General features: G+C 37.3%; 1 non-coding gene across 1 annotated transcript; it reads right to left on the reverse strand.

The window, feature by feature from the left end:
• Positions 1 to 13,960: 13,960 nt before the first annotated feature.
• Positions 13,961 to 14,089, reverse strand: LOC120101320 (small nucleolar RNA SNORA17). The gene has a single exon (XR_015679439.1). It is a non-coding gene; the product is annotated as a small nucleolar RNA SNORA17 (small nucleolar RNA).
• Positions 14,090 to 16,481: the final 2,392 nt, after the last annotated feature.

Here is a 16,481-nt window from a genome sequence, read left to right on the forward strand (position 1 = left end):
AATTATATGGTCAATCAACTCCCCAATAAAAAGACATAGACTGGATACGCAACGAGGACCCTGCATTCTGCTGCCTACAGAAAACACACCTCAGAGACAAAGACAGACACTACCTCAGAGTGAAAGGCTGGAAAACAACTTTCCAAGCAAATGGTCGGAAGAAGCAAGCTGGAGTAGCCATTCTAATATCAAATAAAATCAATTTTCAACTAAAAGTCATCAAAAAAGATAAGGAAGGACACTTCATATTCATCAAAGGAAAAATCCACCCAGATGAACTCTCAATCCTAAATATCTATGCCCCAAGTACAAGGGCACCTACATACGTAAAAGAAACCTTACTAAAGCTCAAAACACACATTGCACCTCACACAATAATAGTAGGAGATCTCAACACCCCACTCTCATCAATGGACAGATCATGGAAACAGAAATTAAACAGAGACATAGACAGACTAAGAGAAGTCATGAACCAAATTGCCTTAACAGATATTTATAGAACATTCTATCCTAAAGCAAAAGGATACACCTTCTTCTCAGCTCCTCATGGTACTTTTACTTTTTCATTTAAACTTTTCTCACATATATGTAATGTAATTTATGTAAAGTATGTAACAGACTTATTTTTAATATTTATCTTCTAATCAGTTTTTGCATCTTTGAAAATAGCATGCTTATAGATAATATACTGTAATTGCATTAACTCTCAGTATTCTCTTATTCCTTCCTACTCTCGATGCCACCATTCTGCCTTCCCAGTTAGTGTCCCAGTCCCCTGACTCCATGCTTCTAATACTTTTGTGTGTGTGTGTGCTTGTAGGTCTTCTGTGGTGGCCACAGCTTCAGTGTATTCACAATTGCAAAGCTTGTCATACACAAAAGAGAACATTTTTAAGTACTCTTCATCTTCCTATGATACCCTTAATATTTGTGGCAGCCCATTTACAAATTGCTCAAGTGTCTTTCCCTGGTCCTCACACTGGATGATATGGATATCCACCTAAGGAATGAGGACTCATCAATCCTTTGTTCTCAGTAGTTTGAAGCATTGTCTCATCTTTGACCATTGTCCTCTACCAAAAGAAGCTTGCTTCTCTAATTGAGGCTGAAAGTTGTGTCATTCCATAGGTATAGCATAAATATTTAGAAGGTAAATTTAAGGTTGATTTAGAAAACATGCATAATAAGATTATTGTGGTGACTATGACTTCCCTAACCATAGGCTCTTGACCAGGTTCTCTGGGCCAGGCATTTCTTTCCTCCCATGAACTGGACCTCAAATCCAATTGGAAAGCAGTTGAATATTCCTGAAATGGTCATATGTCGCTATTGCATCATAAGACATATTTCTCTGGGACTTTGATACCAAAGCACACAGATAGAACAGTTAATTAAGACTACTGATGACTTTCCTCTCAAAAGCGTATGTAATATATTCTGGAATTTAGGAATACTAGAAAACAAGGAGAAAGCTTCCAGTTTAGTTTCTGCCTTTTCTTAATCATCTCTGCTCTTGACACTGGATGTGATCCCACCAGTTGCTTCAAGTTCCCACTCCTTCACTTCCCATAACAATTGACTGTAACTTAGAATTATGAGCCAAACAAAATCATTGTCCTCAAAGGTCGTTTTGCAAAGGTATCCATTGGAGTAGCAAGAGTAATCTAAGGCAGTTGATATTGGGTATCTACTGGTCAAATTTTCTTCTGAAGTAAACAGTGGTGAATAAACTTCTTGAGTTTCCTTTTTCTCTGTGGATGACAGTTTATCCTCCCCAATATTCTGAGTTCCCACATACTGCTTGCTCCTTACAAATCAGTGAGGCATTTCAGAATGACTGGGTGTTCACACAATTTTTTTATTTCAATGAGTGTTTCCACAGACACAGAAAGAAAATGATACAAACAAGATCACCACGTGGTCACAACAAGAACTCAAGCATTTATTTTATTAGTAAAGTTTTCCACATCATTTGTGCCATTTGTCTAAATGTGTGGGGAAAGTTCCTGGTAATATCCATGGTATTTCTTTTATTTAATCTTGTTATTCTAATGACTTGTTTTTGTCCTTTCATGTTCCCATTGAGAATTGTAGCAGGTGTTTGGCTACTTTGTGGATTCTTATTTCTTCCATTCTTATTCACCCCCCTTTCCTCCCTTTCAGTCCCTTAACATTAGATAGGGTAGAAAGAAGAAAAGAGGGGAAAGGGAGCAACATTATAGTTGGACTACTTTCTGATGATTAGGGACATCAGGTTCCTGGGGGCAAGTTTGATCTTCACTGTCAAGATATTTAATTTATTCTTGTTTCTTTTTTTGTGCACAATTTCTTAACAATCTGCAACCAACAACAACACACCCTGACATTCTGGGCACTAGCATTTACTACCCTCTGAAATGTTACCAGAATTTCAAATGTCACATAATTACTGAAACTATATGCAGCTGGCAAAATCACACACATACTAGAGCATGAGGCAAATCATAATCAGCTGCTATGGACAATCTGAGGCAGCCCCATATAGCACATCTGAGATTAAAACAGAAACATATTCCCATAATATTCTGTGATTTTCAAAGAAACCAAAGCTCCAAAATTGTCACTAGAGAGAGTAGCATGTGTTTGTCTTCTAGATTAGAATGTATCTCCTCAAGGCATTGAGATATTTTATTTCAGGCAAAAATAAGTCCTACTATATAAAGTAAAAATTTATAGAATTGTGATATGAAGTTTTACTTTGCACTGGAGCATATTAGACTGTAGCAATGGCCAAATCAGTTCTTATACTTGTTTTCCCTTTAGACAATTGGTTACTGTGTTATTTGAACTTATTAAAAGAGACAGAGGGCTAGAGAGATGGCTCAGTGGTTAAGAGCCCTGGCTGCTCTTCCAGACATCCTGAGTTCAATTCCCAGCAACTACATGGTGGCTCACAACCATCTGTAATGGGATCTGATGCCCTCTTCTGGTGTGTCTGAAGACATGTACAGTGTACTTATATATACCAAATAAATCTTTAAAAACAAAAATAAAGAGTCAGAAACATATCCATTGTTTCTCCTTTTGATAACATATCAATGTTCCAAAAAGTACAAAAGCAGAGGATTTAATTAGCATGTACATTCTATAAGCCTACATATATCTTCTTCAAAACTTGACCCTTTTACAAATTTCCTATTTGATTTTTGGGGCAGCTTAACTTTGAAAATTTAGCAAATCTTTTAGGAATATCCACAATGTGTAAGGCTATGTCAGCAAGTAGGAGTACTTGCCATCCAGTCTGACCACCTGAACTCAATCCTTAAAACCCACATAATGGAAGAAGAAAACTGACTCTCTAATATTGACTTCCACATATGTACATTTCATATACATACCACACACACCTATACATATACATGAAAAGTTAAACATAAAAATGTATAGGAAAATACATACTGTCCTCAGAGGAGGACAGTAGCTGGTGCTTCTACAGTCTTCGTTTTTATTTCTTTATATCTTTTAGAGTTCCCTGGTTGTATGGCAGGATTCACAGCCATGACTACTTTCCTGAAGTATCTGTCTAGATATGCCTAATAGTAAGTTCTGATTTTATGAAGAGGAACCATGATATATTAAAGGGAATTAAATAGCAAGAGGATGTAAACAGTAATATCCAGGGAGGAAGGAAGACAAAACTGTATTGTGTGAAGTTCTTTAAAAACCCTGTTTCATGTCCCTCTTCACAAATTCTAATTTGAAAATGTCTACTATATTGGGTCATAGATATAGATGACTCTTGGTTTTTCCTTTCAAGCCTAAAAGTTTACACTCTGTGGAGTGGAAGGAAAGGTACATGGGTCAGAGGTAGAGGTGAATAACAACACTCAATATTTGTTGACAACTGACATTACCCAATGTGGATCACACATTTTTTTCCAACACAAAACAGCATATTTAATATCATCATATGCTGTATTCAAAATGTGAAAAATGTTTCAATGACCTGTGGGCTAATATTATGATCTATATACTACTGACAAAACAATTCAGACTGAACAGGTCATACTTAAGAATACATTATATATGAATATGCATACAATAATAATGAGTGAAAAGGGTGCCCACGACTGCCAATGGGAGGAGAAGCCCTTGGTCCTGCCAAGGTTGGACCCCCAGTGTAAGGGAATGTCGGGGTGGGGGAAGGGGATGGAGGGGGAGGGAAACACACTTATAGAAGAGGGGGAGGGGGATGAGATAGGGGGATTATGTCCAGGAAACCAGGAAAGAGAACAACATTTGAAATGTAAAATTTTTAAAATATCCAATAAAAGAAAAAAAAGAAAGAAATGTAAATATAAAGAAACAAACACCTGCTTAGCCACTTCTCTGAACCCTAAGGTTGCTTAACAGCAAAGCATCAGGACTGAAAATGATTCTATGGACAGAAGTCAGGGTCCCAGGCTGTCACTCACAGCCTAGCCAGCACTGTACTAAGCATTCTCTTTTTAAATAAAAGGTTTCTTTTTTTAAGTTAAAAAGAAAAAAGAGCCCACCAATTTGAAGGAGAACAGAAAGGGATCTGAGAGAATTTTTAAAAAACCTGGAAAATAGACAAATGTTTTAACTAAATTCTGATCTTAAAAGTAAAAGCAATTTTTTAAAAAAAAGGAAAATTTAGGTTCAGAAGAACAGGTGGCTTATTCAAAACTTCAAATTGGGAGTAGCAGACTTAAATCCAGCTTCATTTTTGTTGTTTTTGGTTTGGCTTGGTTTTGGTTTGTTTGTTTGGTTGTTTGGTTGGTTGGTTGTTTGTTTGGTTGGTTGGTTGGTTGGTTGGTTGGTTGGTTGGTTTACTGAATACATTTCTTTCCTTATGTTTGCAGATGTCCACATGAAATGAGCTGCATCATCCTCTGGCCTTTGGTTCACCTGATACATGAATAAGCATATAAAACCCACGCTACTCTTTGTCTTTAAAAGGAAAAAGATTTAAACCCTTGACAGGAATTAATATTTTCTCAGGATCCAAATATGGATTTCTTTCTAAGGAATACCATAGGGCATATTAAAAAGAAACTAAATATCTGTAAAACATGCACAAAAATCAGCAAATGCATACTTTATTATGTGACAGACATTTCATAGGCTGAGCCCATAATTAATTCACTTCTACTCAGTGAAGATATGTATTTATAAGTCCAAGACAATGTAGCTTATATCTGGGAAAAGCACTTGAACAATCTGTAAATAGGCTTACTCAAATATTGAGTATATTATATGAGCAATTTGTAGATATTGTTCTATCATATGCTAGAAGGATTTCCTATTATTGTATTGTACTGTTAGCTTAAAATGAAAGATTCTATGTTATGAACATCAGAAGTAGAAAGTGAAGATTTTCACAGCTATGAGATTATCAATGTGAAGAAGGGTTTTTTTTCATCATTTAAAGGTGTACCCTATGAGTACCAGATATAATTTATAAACCAGGAGAAATGTGGAATCCTGGGTAGAAAACTGAGCATATTATCTCATGGTAAAATTATATTTTCTTCACATGGGAGATCTGGTGCTGAGATTATAAAACAGTAGTAGACAGTTCCACTTCCTGTTACAAAATAAAGGGCACTTCTTCCAGTATATTTCAGTTAGATACCACAGGAAAAGAAATCTTCTTTTAAAAGGTGGTTCCAGCTGCATATATAGCAGAGGATGGCATTGTCTGGTATCAATATGAGAAGACCCCCTTGATCCTGTGAAGGCTCATTTCCCAAGTGTAGGGGAATGCCAGGGTGTTGAGGTGGGAGTAGGTGAGTGGGAGGGGGAGTATCCTCACAGAAGCAGGAGGATGGAGGATGGAAAAGGGGGGAACCAGGAAATTTGAAATGTAAATACATAAAATATCAAATAAAAAAAGATGAATTGATTTTAACCTTTCTGTTTAAATTAAGTATCTTTGGGGGACAATTATTACTCATGCTGAAATGTTCTCTAAACACAAAGTGCGATCATAAATGTTTTTCTGTTTTCTCAGCAATGTGTTTAACATATATATGAGTGAGCAAGTTTTAAAGTTAATTCACATAAGTTATGCTACTCCTTACACTTTGCCAGCATTTAGCATGTCTGGAGAGTATCAGTTCTAACATAATTTGTCAAGTGAAATAATATAGGGCTTACCCTACTGTGATGTTATACTAAATATTTTGACCACTCTTTGTTTATACTATATTAAACTTATTATGCTATAGATGTGAATATACTCACCACACACAGAGAGACACACACATAAACATGCACACACACACAGAGTTCAGCTTTGGTTGCAGAAATTGTTTAGATAATTTTAATGTCTCTTTATTGTAAACTTTTCAACTTCTCTGTTGAACATTTTTTGTTGCTAAGTCAGACAAAATCTAGTGTGATGTCTAGGAAGAATATAGTCCTGAACATGGAGAACCTGCACCAATGTTTTCATCTGGATCTGATCTGAAACAGAACCATTCATTCCTATAGGAAGACACATGATGTCAACTGAGTTTAGGTGCTGCAGGCTATACACTACCCAGGGATATAAAAGACCACACATTGCTCAAAGTTGTGAGAATTCCAGTCCAGAAATAGACTCAGAGACACTATTAAGTAACTCAGACCTTCATTGTGGAGTCAAGGCATAATGTGGGAATAAGGATCCCTAAAGAAAGAAATAAGGTTTAATGGAAAGGACAATGAAAGGTGTATCTGATGAAAGAAAACTAAGCCAAACATAACTGACCAAGAGGATGCTGGAATAATGTATCTTCTGTCCAAATAACACTTAGCATTTTCTAAAGGAAGATGACTGTCAACAGACAATCTACACAACATTGTGATATTCTGCACACACACACACACACACACACACACACACACACATACACATACACACATACACTAGGTATGTCAATGAAAACTAGAATAAAATGGCAAGAAGGAGAGAAGATACAAAACAAACAACAGAAACAAACAATGGCTCTGGAATTAGCAGATAAAATGCTAACATCATCATTGAGTTTAAAGCCTTGAAATATGAACATAATGAGAGAACAAGGGGGTATCACTGGAGCAATGAGTTAAAACACAGTAGAAACTCATAATGGAAAATAAAAGCATCTATAAATGACCAACATACTTGATGGGCTCAAGAGTGGATTGTAGGGTTCTATGTCCCAGCTTTTATGTCCCAAAGAACACTGCAGAACCATTCTTCAAAGAAACAAAGAAAACAGATGAACATTACTAGAAAACAAAAATCATTTGATGGCTTGGAAAATTGCTCAAAGGGCATTCAAACAAATGTAATTAAAAATCCACTAAAACACTGTAGAACAGTGAGTATGTGTGGCATTGGAATCCCTACCCAGCCTTGCTCTCACCCCAATTATCTGAGAAGGAAACAGCATTCCATACAGATTGTCTTTGTGTGTCCATATTGAAGTCAGAGGTCAATGATGGATGTCTTTCTCTCTCACTTTCCACCTTAGCACCTTGAGGCAAGGTCTCTCATTGATTTGGTGCCCACTAATTGGTTAATCTGTCTCACCAGCAAAGCTCTGAAGATCTTCCTAAATCTCTTAACCCTGTATCGTCACATCAACCCTATGCCAATGTTAACAGTGTATACAACCATGTCCAGCTTTTGAATGAGAGCACTTAGGAACCACACTAGAGACATCATGCTAGTGCAACAGGCACTAAGCTACCCTCACATCCCCTAAAATAAATTTCAAGAATATATGTTGTAAGCATAATAGAGACTCAAACTACCTGTTCATTTAAAAGAACCAAAATTGAATAAGAATCTATCAACATGTGTTCATATATACTTTGACTGTATTATTACAGTAGATATAATAAATGACATGTTCTGGTTGTTTTAATTTTTGACATGTAAGAAAATGTGATCATTTTTCCTATTTCTTTCATTTTCAAAACATTTACTCCACACTCAGTATTCCCTACAAATACACTTCAGTACTTTTCTGATCTTTAATACATTAGTTCCCTCCAGGAAAATGTTTTTTCCTCTTAATGAGTATTAAGGAGATTGCAAAGTCAAGCGCTGGTTATTGAATGTTCAAGTACAGGAACATATTAGTAAAGATGATGTAAGTATTACTAGGTCAGTGTATATTCAAACACAAATTAATCCAACATTACTTGGGACATTACTGCTGACTCAAACTATCAGGTATATTAATAAATACTATATATTTTCAATATATCAATAAATTATATATATATATATTTCTTAATTCTAGGACAGCTTTCTTGTGCTAAATACTAGTGCTATAAAATGTCTGCATAATCAGATGAACTAGGCAGAAGACAGAACTTAGGCAGAGACAGAGAATTTTTAAAAGGAAAATATTAAACATGAAATGTCTCTAAAAATGAGGCATACCTTGCCTGTGGGCCCCGGTCTTTGTCTGCGTTGATCACTTCCCTCATAGAAACTCAGAGTGTAGAAACACCGACTAAGCCAAACTTCAAACTCAACATGAAAAAATGCAAAACTGACAGCCAGAGATAATGTGAAATTCTGATGTCAAGTTGATTGGCATTCTTAAAAACTCCCTTTTAGTAGATACAGTATAAGTGCAGAAAAATGTTTCAGGGCCATTCAAATACAGTTACTGGAAAACTCTGTTTCTTAACAATGACAGAGTGAAAACCAGGCAAGTCTGCTTTGCATTTTGAACGGCTTTTTTTTTTTCCTCCCTAAAGCAACTGCCTTTTGAACGAGCATCATGGAAAATTGCTGCCCAAGATTCACAGATAGTGGGGGGAAAAAGTGATTGGCTTCTTTTGTTTGCAGCATTTTGTTTAAATGGTTCAATTCTCGTCTAATTCTCATCTTCATTAAAAACAATTTTGGGGTTCTTTGGAGACGTGTACAAACTGCTTCACTCCACATCTCTCTCCTGCTCCAACTCTTCCTGTGAGTTTTCTCTGAAGGAGATCAAGCATGAGTCTCTTCAGTCCTTCAAAGGTTTGTCTGCATTGTATCTTTTCATTGTGTTTCCTTCTTGTTTTGAAATGACTGAGCCATTGTTTTCAAACTGCTTTCCTTAGAGCAGGAAGCCTTTGTCCACTTTGGAATCCATTCACATAAGATACATAGGAGCAGTTGTCTTGATGAGCAAACATTTCAAAACAACAAATTCTAAGGTGGTTTGAAGGCTCTGTTTAAAAAGGTGAAAATGCTTCTTCAACTTGGTTGCACTCCTTGGGGTTCAGTAATGAGGAAAAAAAAGTTTCCTTTTCTCAAGTTGGAAAAATCAATAACTAGTCCTGGCAACATTGTCGCAGCAAAATTAGAAATGCCATTTTTTTTAAAAAACATGAGCTGACTTTTGAAATGCATGGGTTTATTCCCAAATGAACTCTTCAGAACTCAATGGAAACCTATTACCTTATCCACGAAGAGGAGCAAACGTCCCAGAAGCAGTGCTGGGAGACCCTTATCTGAAGGTTCCCCCACCTCATGCCTTTAGCTGAAGTAGGCACTCTGCCCCAACAGCCCTTGGGAATAACTGTTTATTCCCTGGTTCTGAGGTTCTGAGGGATATTGATCCCTGTAGAAAACGACACAAAGCTACCACAGCAATGCAGCTTTCAGGAGGACAGCATGAAACGTATGATGAACCACAGATGAGATTGTTAGAACAGAGACTGCATTTCTGGTTTGCATAAATGCAGGAAGAATAGGGATTTTTTCCCACCTTGATGGAATAAGTTCAAGCCTGTGTTCTAGCTGCCAGGATGGATGTTCCAGGTGTCTTTTTCTCCTGAATGTCGCCCCTGGTTCCTCTTGCAGGTGTCTTAGCCCTGTTATTTTAAAAGCATATATGACTACCTAATTGCAGACCTTATTGTCAATAACTGACAGTTATATATCATATGTTGGACCTAATTCAGCAGCATGTATGCAGGCAATAAGGCTGTGTAAGAATTGGAGTACCGTGACTCATCCTAAACTTAACACTAGACTGGTGGCTCTTCAAACAGTATCGCTTATTCCTTTATGTGTCTGATTTGTTTTCCTTTGGTTTTGGTGGTCTAAAAGGACCAATAACTATCATGCTGTAATAATATAATATAAAATAACATAATAAAGTATAATGGTATGATAACATACCAATATTAGAAAACACTAATAAACTTCATCCATAGTTTATTGAACTGCAATTGGAACTTGACTACTTGACATAAAATTGTAGGGTTTTGTCTTTTCAATGTAAAAATAATTATATCAAAAATATAATAGGAAAAGTGTATCAAGATGCTTGACGTCTCTGATGAAGACATCAAGGCATCACTGAGAAAAATGAAGGTCAACTGAAATAAATAAAGAAGAAAATCCAGGATTCTCCAATAGAAAATAATGCTTCTTAGATGCTTATAACCCTGAAATTGATCGAGGGGCTCCATGGATTGCATGGTAGAATTTGGAAACCAATTCTAAAATTTATATAGAAATGAAAAGATTTGAAGTAGTGATAGTATCTTGTAAGAAAGGAACATAATGTAAGACCCGAAAGATCTATGAGAAAGAAAAAACAATAAAGAATGGGCTTGGAAAAGTGATAAACAGAGCAGAAAACAGAATTAAATTCATATATATGATGAATTTGAAAGAAAGATGTTAATTCTTTCTAAGAGGAGATAGACAAGTAATATTGGTGTCTATGGCAGAACAAATGTAGAGTGTGAAGACCACAGCCTGGCTTGTGGTATTCAAAAAACTAATTTAAGATGAATCCCAAATAGTAAAGGATAAAAATTATGAACATTCTGCCAGAAGGCATCAGCCATGTCTTCATGAAGATTAGATAGCAAAACATTCTTATAGTAGAGAAAGGGTGAACCAAAATAAAAAAGTAAGTCAATAGAATATCATCCAAATTTAGTAATTCTGCTCTTTAAAAACACTAGGAAGGTAATAAAAAAGTAAGACATTCTGGAAGGAAATCCCCTATCTTTCAATCACCTATATATCAATACTGACTCATCTATTAGTTACCATTCTATCATCTATTTCTGTTACAAATGACTTATCTCCAGAATTTGTTTACAAGAAAATCCTGTAATTCATTAATTAAAAGTCAAATATGGAACCTGGACCCAACATGGGCTCCACAGCATTTTTAAGCAATTGCCACATGGTACTTCTAATATACAAAAGAGATCGGCTACAAACTAGATAAGGAGCCATCTGAGAACCTGCAGGTTTACTGTTGGTATTGGATGACTGGAGTTGTAAGTGCCTTTCTTCAGCCATTCTAAAAGCTTCAAGTCATCACCACAGAAGTTAGAAGTACTATGTAGAAAACACTGGGCAAATGAGTCAAACTTTCCAAGCTGACTTCCAAGTCAGGCAGGAGTCAAGCAGCAGAAAGGCTTCTAAATGGAAGGCAGTGAATCTTGTTTCTTGCCCTGCAGCTTTACTGCTGCGAACCGGAACAGGTCATACCTTCACCAGGCACTGGTTTTATTTTATGAAACATAAAACTGGAAGACAGAGCTTCTAACACTCCTTCTAGAAGACAACTACAACTGACATACACATTCATATGTTTAGCAAACATTTATTAGTAGCTACCACCTACACTTTTTAAGTATAATTAATATACAGATAAATAAAACAATTGACTAAGTTATTAAATAAATGTAGTTGAAGAGACATACCAAGCAGGTAAGAATAGCTCTAGAATATTAATGGACTTCAGAGGCAAGTATTGTCCAAGGAGGAATTCAACTGTTTAGTATATTCCAGAATGTCTTAGTTAGGGTTTCCATTGCCATGTGGAAATGCTATGGCCAAAAGCAACTTGGGAAGAAAATCATTTATTTGGCCTATATTTCCCTACGGCAGGAACCCAGAGGCAGAAGCTGATGCAGAGGCCATGATGGAGTACTGCTTACTGACTTTCTGTCTGAGTCAGGGTTTCTATTCCTGCACAAAACATCACGACCAAGAAGCAAGTTGGGGAGAAAAGGATTTATACTTCCATATTGATGTGTATCCCCAAAGGAAGTCAGGACAGGAACTCACACAGGGTAGGATCTTGGAGGCAGGAGTGGATGCAAAGCTATGGAGGAATGCTGCTTACTTGCTTGCTCCACCTGGATTGCTCAGCTTGCTTTATTATAGAACCCAGGACTACCAGTCCAGGGATGGCACCACCCACAATAGGCCCTTCTAGTCTTGATCACTAATTGAGAAAATGCCCTATAGCTGGATCTCATAGAGACATTTCCTCAAGGGAGGTTCCTTTGTGATAACTCCAGCTTGTGTCAAGTTGACACACAAAACCAGCCAGTACACTTGCTCAGCCTGTTTCTTATAAAACCTAGGACTACCAGCCCAGGAGTAGGGGCATTACTCACAGTGAACTGGGTCCTACCACATCAATTATCAGTCGAGAAAATCTACCACAGGCTTGCCTACAGCCCAGTCTTACGGTAGCACTTTCTCAATTGAGTCTTCCTCCTCTCAGATGACTCTAGCTTGTGTTTGACACAAAACTAACCACCACAACTGACCTCTTGTCAAATTCACACACACACACACACACACACACACACACACACACACATACACACACACACACCACTGTTAAACTACAATCTTTCCCTTTTTCTTTATCTCCAAAATCATACATTAATATTGACATTAAAATATAAACATTCCAGATTTTTAAAAGTTCTATAGTCTTTAAATATTCAAGCACTTAAAATTCAATCTCTTTAAAATATTCAGTCTCTCACTATGTAAAACTTTGTCAAATTTGAAGTCTCTTTAAAAGTTTAACGTTTCTCAAGTGCAAGCTCCTATAAAACAAAATTTAAATTAAATAATTTATTTCAACAGGGAAGAATCATAGTACAGTCACAATCATAACAAAGCAAAACCAAACTGACAGTTTAAATAACTCAACATCCAATATTTGGAGTTCACTCATAATCTACTGGACTCACTCAAAGGGCAGGAGCTATTTGATAGGCTCTGCCCTCTGCAGCACACACAGCTTGTCTTCCAGGATGATCCTACGTCACTGCTGCTGCTGTCCTTGGTGACTGTCCTATAGTATGGACACCTCCAAAACTCTGGAGTCACTTGCTGCAACAGAGATACATGTTTATCAACAGCCTCTCTTACATTCTCTTTGGGCCACTCCAGCCCTGCCACACAATGCCAAGCCTCAACTGCTACCCATGGCTCCTTTATGTCTTCAAAACCAGTACAACTTGGGTGATTCTTATACTACCAAGTTCAGTGGCCAGATACAACCTTAGCCTTGGCCACCTCTGAATATACATTGCATATGTTGATTCAGAAGAAACATTTCCCAGGAGATCTCACCTCAATGATACTGTTCTCTTCTTCTTTTATTAAAAACTTTTTGTTGGTTCTTTGTGAATTTCCCATCATGTACCTCAATCCCATTCATTTTCCCTTCCTCTAATATTCCTCTTCCACCCTTGTGACCTCCCATCCAACAGAGGAAAAAAATCTCATTGTGAAAACTGTAGTGTGTCACAGTAGATTCCAGAGTATACCCTTTTGTCCATACCTCTTTCACACATTTTCATTGCCATGATGTTTTGGTCTGGAACAAGGCCTCTGGATTCTGCTATTCTATTAACACTGGGACCTCCTTGTGACTCTTTTCAGATATCCTCCTGTTGCTATGCATCAGGGAAATATAGGAAGCTCCCTTTCATGTACGTGCATAGTTCATCAGTGGGGTGGATGTTGGGGTGGGCCAATTCAAACCCTGGATCTGGGCCTGGGAGGTGTCTGAGCTGGTCTAGTTGCTAGCTTGCTCCTGGTTCTGAGAGCTATCAGAATCCAGTGGTCATCTCAGTCTACTTCTCTGTCTGAACCCTCTGGCTCTGAACTGGTATTCTTTTCAGTTTGCTTTTTGCAGGGAATTTTAGGTTATTAATCATTCAGATGTTCACAGGTCAGAACACTGAGTGTAGACATAGCCTCTTTCTCCTCTCTGCTACCTACTGATGCACATGGGTCACAGTAGCCACACCTGCAATGCTTGTTGTTCTTTGAATCACAACTAATTTCTCAGTTCTGGCTAGCCAGCATCAATTGTCTCAGAAAAATAAGGATTTTACTTAGGTGATGTGAATCTCTTGTTAATGATAGCTGACTCTTCACCTTAGCTGACCTGAACCATGAATCCTTAATTCAAATTATGAAGCAGCCATGAGGCAGTCTTTAAATGACTGTCAGACTTCTCTCTGGAACTTCACAAGCCAAGCCTCCACTGTGGACATTTCTCTCTACTCTCTTTGTCTTCTAAATTTCTACAGAACAGCTCACCAAACTTTGAACCCTCAATGGCTTATCTGGCTCAAATTTCCAAAGTCCTTCCACAGTGCTCCCAAACTCTACATGCTCATGTTTGTCACAGAAATACCCCCAAAATCCTGGTACCAATTTCTGTCTTAGCTAGGGTTATTATTGGTGTAACCAAAGGCAACTTGAAAAACGTATTTGCTTTTTGCTTCCATATCACAGTTTGTCATCAAAGGAAATCAGGACATGAAACCAAGCAGGGTAGGAACCTTGAGGCATGACCTGGTGCAAAAGTCATGGAGGAGTGCTGCTTACTGGCTTTCTCTATATGGCCTTCTCATTCTGCTTTCTTATAGAACACAGGTGGCACACCTACAGTGAGCTGAACCTTCCCACATCTGTCATCAAACAAGAATATGTACCACAAGCTTACCTACGACCCGGTCTTATAGGGGTATTTTTCCAGTGGGCCACCTCTTCTGTGGTGATTCTAGCTTCTGTCAGGTTGACATAAAACTAACCAGCACAGAGCAATAAAGAGTTCTATACAGAACAAGCACTGAGGTTTTACTCTATCAAGCGAATGTGGTGTGGGTAGACAGTATGCAGATTTGTCTCCAATGCCAAGAAGATTGATTGTATTTTATTCCTTGTAGTTAGAATTGTCTGTATTTCTTTGTCTCTTTTTAAATGTTCCTGTTTTAGAAAACCTCAACTAGAAATATCTGTACTACTATAAATTATTTTTAATTTTAAGCATCTTTCCAATCTCATGAGTCTCTCTCATTGTGAGACACAATTGGTCTGCTTGTTTGTGAGTTTTGCAGCTAACTAATTGAATATACATATACACATACACATATATATACACATACATATACACATACATATACATATACATATACACATATAAAACCTGATATGTGCAAAATGTGCGAACACACCATTTTGTCTCACCATTATTCCCCAAATAATACCCCTATATCTACCCCTCACATTGCATTAAGTGTCACAAGTAAGCTACAGTTGAGTCAGAGTATAAAGGGGGAATGTATAGATTACAGGCCATACAGCAGTATGTTACTAAGGATGATGAGTATCCTCTGATTGTGGTCTGCAGAGAGTCTGGACCTAATCCCCTACATCAGTCAGGGATGACTACATTTGGTTTCTATCTGGAAAACAGTGTCTTTCTATTCTTTTAAACATCATTCTGTACAACATCATTCAAACTGCACTGATACACTGTCAGAAATGCAACACTTCCCCAGGCAGTTTGACTAAAGGATGTTAAGGAACTTGGTTTATGTAACCAGAAGAAAAAATAAATACAGTCTCCCTGCTGAAAAGAGCTGTAAGTTTCATTTCCTTCCTCGTTTGAAACACAGAAGACATTGAGTTCAGGTGAGACAGAAATAAACGTACAATAATGTTTTCCAAGGGTATAAACATATTCCTGGCTCTGTGATGATTTTTTAAGGAATGAAACCTGTTCTTTTCTACCCATTTATGTTGGCAAGTTCACAAGAAGTTAAACTGGCAGAAAATTCAGCAGCATGACATCTTGTGGTACCAGCACAATAAATATGTGTTGGCTGAATATTTGAATGCTCCAATTAAATGTACTCTGTTTTGATAATAGCTGGACCAGTTGAGCTATTTTTCATGGCTTGCAAGTGCCCAATAAAGTCTTACTTCATTTTAATACAATGATACAAATAAATCTTATTTAGACACCTATTTCACAATATTTTATGAGAATATATTACCAAGGTCCATATCACATGGTTTTAAATTGTCTTGCTTGAAGCCAAATTGAGAGATCTGAATGCAATCATTGTACCAGAATTTCATCAAAATTCAGGTATTATGCTATTTCGAGTGGTAAAGTTATAACACAGAGAAATGTAATCTGACCTAATTATTACAGGAAATCATGGCAAAGAAACAGAAAGAGAAGCGTGCCAACAAACATGTACCAGTGATCCATGCTGCCTTTGGCACAAGGGGACCCCCAAAGCCACTGGCACAGTTCCACATTTGCCATCTGCAGATGTCAGCTGCCCCTGGAAGATGATGGCTTCTCTGCATACCTACCTCCAAAACTCACACAAATGCTTTCACTGGCAGAGTTTAA

Source organism: Rattus norvegicus, chromosome 2 (assembly GCF_021556685.1).
Source record: "Rattus norvegicus strain SHRSP/BbbUtx chromosome 2, alternate assembly SHRSP_T2T, whole genome shotgun sequence".
In the NCBI taxonomy this organism is placed as follows: domain Eukaryota; kingdom Metazoa; phylum Chordata; class Mammalia; order Rodentia; family Muridae; genus Rattus; species Rattus norvegicus.